General features: G+C 36.9%; 1 non-coding gene across 1 annotated transcript; it reads right to left on the reverse strand.

Annotated features, from left to right (window-relative positions):
• Positions 1-3380: 3380 nt before the first annotated feature.
• TRNAR-CCG (transfer RNA arginine (anticodon CCG)) lies at positions 3381-3452 on the reverse strand. The gene has a single exon. It is a non-coding gene; the product is annotated as a tRNA-Arg (tRNA).
• Positions 3453-4624: the final 1172 nt, after the last annotated feature.

Here is a 4624-nt window from a genome sequence, read left to right on the forward strand (position 1 = left end):
GCTGCAGTATAGGATATTTCCAAGTATTTTTTTCTGGTCACAGTATGAAACATCCTCAGATATGCTAGTTGTCATTGTCGTGTATGCGATGCACTAACCAATTAAAGTAGTGTCTATTAATTACGGCTCTCGATTAATTTAATCGTGTGGTTGGCGTAATCATAAATATATTCATCTTTATTAAAAATTAGTTGCTATATAGATGTATATGTAGTATATAAGCGAATTTTAAAGGGAAATGTAGACATAGTAACTCCCACAGGATTTTTTTACAAAGGGGAGTGGGCAAAAGGACCGATATACAAGCAAAGTCATGGATAAAAATACCTAGAACCACATAATATTTAATGTAAAAAAAACAATTATTACAACTCACTGCTAACTTCACTAACTGTTACGTGTGAATAAAAAAATTAGCATATTTTAATACTAATTAGGAAAATCCATTGTTAAAGCAAGTGCTCTATTGATACTTCGTAATTGAAATCCTCATTTAGTTGGGTGAGGAATCTAGAATAGATAGTGCTATGATAAAGAAAAGAGTAAGTTTTTATATTTTAAATATGTTTTGTATTTGTAACCTGTTCTTCTTTCCGAAAGTATATTCTCCTTTAGAACAACTTACCTCTGTGCATCAGAAGTGCAGAAGTACAACTGTTATGTAAATCAGGCGCAAATATATATGTATTGCAGGTTGAAAGTAAAGATTACTATGAAAAAAGCAATGATAGAACGACAGTGCGAAAAATACGAACCAACCAGTGCTAGATAGCCACTGAAAAGCACGAATATTATTAACAGAGTGAGCACAAGGGCGTAGTAGTATGAGCTTGGTGTGCTTCCGTATGGAGCGGGCATGTCAGCGACGGTGGATATGCACGTAACCGAGGGTAGTGTAAAAATTTTATATCCCATACAACTATGCTTTACATCTAATATAGCTTTACTTCACTCCTGTGGTTCTGCATCATCACTTTACATAATACCTTGAGTTCATAATAGCTTCCTTACGGAGTACTATACATTACGTATTACGTATTTCTACCTACGATAAATATTATAATTGAGCTGAGCGAAGAGAAACTCTTATACTCGGGTTAGCCGTTTGGTTGTCCGCGAACTCCTCCTAGACCGTTTGGCCGATCTCAACCAAGGTTAGCACGCTGATAGAGTATGTCGTGGTGAGTGACAACATAGGTCGAAATAAAAAATCCGATGTACCATCGAGGAATAATCACCGAAAAACGCTTGCTCCTAGACCGTTTGGCCGATCTCAACCAAACTTAGCACGCTGATAGAGTATGTCGTGCTGAGTGAGTACATAGGTCGAAATCAAATATCCGATGTACCATCGAGGAATAATCACCGAAAAACTCTTGCTCCTAGACCGTTTGGCCGATCTCAACCAAACTTAGCACGCTGATAGAGTATATCGTGCTGAGTGAGAACATAGGTCGAAATCAAAAATCCGATGTACCATCGAGGAATAATCACCGAAAAACGCTTGCTCCTAGACCGTTTGGCCGATCTCAACCAAACTTAGCACGCTGATAGAGTATGTGTAGATGTTGAAAAAGTCAGAATAAACTGATTACGTAGTTTAAGCTCGCTCAGCTCATTTCATTGCAATCGCGTATATCCATTGCATTCCTAGTAGATATAAGGTTCCGATATATAGTTACATGTAGATTGCTATTGCAAAATGAATCAACATATAAATGACATAAATAATGGTTTGCGCCTTCCATTTCAACTCAGCCAAAAATAAAAAACGTACCATCACCATCTCAGATATTGTTGAAACTTTTTTTTATAGCAATTAGACATGTTTTTTTTTTTAAATGACCCGTATTTTTAGTTGTCGGAAAAGATTTTCCTGCCAAGTAATGGGCCATCAAAACGGGAAGTACAATTTACGAATTTTAGTGGACGTGGAAAATGGGAAACTTCGTAGCCCCACCATTCAGCTATGGAGACAGATAGTTATAATTCTTGTTGTGGTATGTACACTCATGACCAAAATTATTGTCGCATGTCTATAAACATTTTGTTGCAATAATATAATTTGATAACGAATTCGTCCGGTATTTCTTACAATGTAGTGTGTGTATAATCGGGAAAGACGATGTATGTGGCAAATTTCATGTCAAAAGAGCAGTAAATAAGAACAATAAAACGAAAATAAAACTTTCTTGTCCATTTAGCAACATTTTGTTTTACTCATTCTATTTTCGTGTTTGTAATTCTTTTCTTCTGAAATTTACTACGAGTATACATTTCCCAATTATACCTGTAGTATCAGTATCAATAGTACCCTGCAAAATCATTATCAAATTATATTCTTACAAGAAGACAGTTATAGATATGCGACAATCATTTTGGACATGAGTGTACATAGGGATATAAATAAAATATATTTTATTATAGTTTGGTTTGCGCATGCGTATCTTTTGGTACATAAATTAACAAATGAACGTAAGTTTAGCTGAAAAGTCGAAGTTTGCGTCGAGCACTTCCGGTTCGAATTTTAAAATTCTATTTTACGGTTGGTAAGACCTACTTACCCGCTTCTCGAAAAAAAAATGTATTGCTTGTGTGTGCAACCGTTTTGTCGTAAAAATTCGAGAAACCGTCAAATTTTCAAAAATCACCTTTCTCGAAATCACCATAATTTAAAATCCGGAATTGGTGTCAAATTGTTCAACTTTACATGAATAATAATGAACGCTTTATGAATGAACTACAGCCTCTTGAAGTTAGCGAAGTTTCATTAACTTCAATATCACCGTTGGCAACACTGAAAACAATGAAAGTGCAGCAATTTGATGATGTTTGTGGTTCACATTCATTAAATGAAGAATAAAAGTTTTTCCTGGCTCCTTTTTATTATTTTGATCAAAAAGGCTGTCTGAAATAATATGAGCCTCCCCTACTCCGTTTTCCTAAACCGATGTAACCTGAGGTGAAAATTACGATTACGAAACAAATTTTAAACTTACTTATAATGGTTTTCAGAAACAAAGTTTCACTGATTTTTTCCACTCTGAAGTAATTATTTTCTTGCTTAGAGTCTTCTTCTCTAATAGCATGTCACCATGGCAGATGCTCCAGTAGGTGTTGGTGCACTCACAACTTGTAGCACGTTGTCGATAGTCACAAAACACTTATAATCTCTTCTCTTATTCTCTTCTGGAAACCTGTACCCTGTTGAAGGTCCATGTGGAAACAAAGAAAAAAAATGAAATCTTGGGAGTTTTACGTCCCACGTTTATGCCGGTTAGGCTAAAGGAGACAGTGATTATGAGAAATGAGTGAAATGGTGGAACGAACAAAGTGGGAGTAAACGGGAGAACTCCGAAAAACCCACCACAAAGTCCACACGGCGCGACCTGGGATCGAACCAAGGACCGTAAGCACCGGAGGTGAACGCTCTACCACTGAGCTACCGCGCCTCCTGGAAACACAAAGAACACTTCAATTTCATGTAATTTATGATTTATTGATAATATTTCTGCTATCCATCACTGATTATCATATATGCATGTAACAAAAGTTCATTTTTGCAGATTTCTTAAATCTACACTTTGAATTGCAGAAGCTCGATTTTGGGGAAAGCATGAAGTTAGTCCATGGTGACCCGTTACTCCCATAAAAGTCAAAGATGACTTCGGTAAATACCAGTTACCGGTCGCACACTTTCCCACTTTTTTTTTAATTGTCGAATTCGGTTTTAGCAACAAAACGAAAGTAATACCCGGTGTTCGTACTTGCACTATACTCACGAATTTTTCTGCAGGTTTAATACTGTGAATCCGTTTTTCGTTTCCCCGGGTTGCCACATTTTTATCTCCCCTCTCCCCAATACGTCGCAGAGACCCTTACCACGGCCGGTTTCACTGAAAAACCACTGCATTATCGGTTAGTCCATGGTGACCCGTTACTGCCATAAAAGTCAAAGATGACTTCGGTAAATACCAGTTACCTGTCGCACACTTTCCCACTTTTTTTAATTGTCGAATTCGGTTTTAGCAACAAAACGAGAGTAATATCCGGTGTTCGTACTTACACTATACTCACGAATTTTTCTGCAGGTTTAATACTGTGAATCTGTTTTTCGTTTTCCCGGGTTGCCACATTCTTATCCCCCCTCTCCCCAATACGTCGCAGAGACCTTTACCACGGCCGGTTTCACTGAAAAGCCACTGCATTACCGGACCTGTTTGCATCTTGGACATCTGAGAGCCTTTAAGGTATATATATATATATATATATATATATATATATATATATATATATATATATATATATAAGTGAGCATAATGAGAAGGACCACATATACTTCTACCTTCTCAATTTATACAGTATGGCGCTAAATTCGGTGTACAAAAGCAGAGGGGTTATTCCTGAGAGTAAAAAAAGAAATTGCAATAAACATAGGGTGAAAACCCCATCGTTTATGTGTTATAGGCTGCTGAAGTCATGAAAAAGTGAACTTTAAAGGTTCATAGCTCCAAAACTTTGGTACCTACCTTGGTCCGGTCAAGACTTCTCTTAGAACCTAGTATGTTCCCTATCCAAAAACGCGTGTTTCAGTATCCTGAGGTGCTTCCACAACAATGTTTAA

Source organism: Thermobia domestica, chromosome 4 (assembly GCF_964235325.1).
Source record: "Thermobia domestica chromosome 4, izTheDome1.hap1.1, whole genome shotgun sequence".
Taxonomy (NCBI): domain Eukaryota; kingdom Metazoa; phylum Arthropoda; class Insecta; order Zygentoma; family Lepismatidae; genus Thermobia; species Thermobia domestica.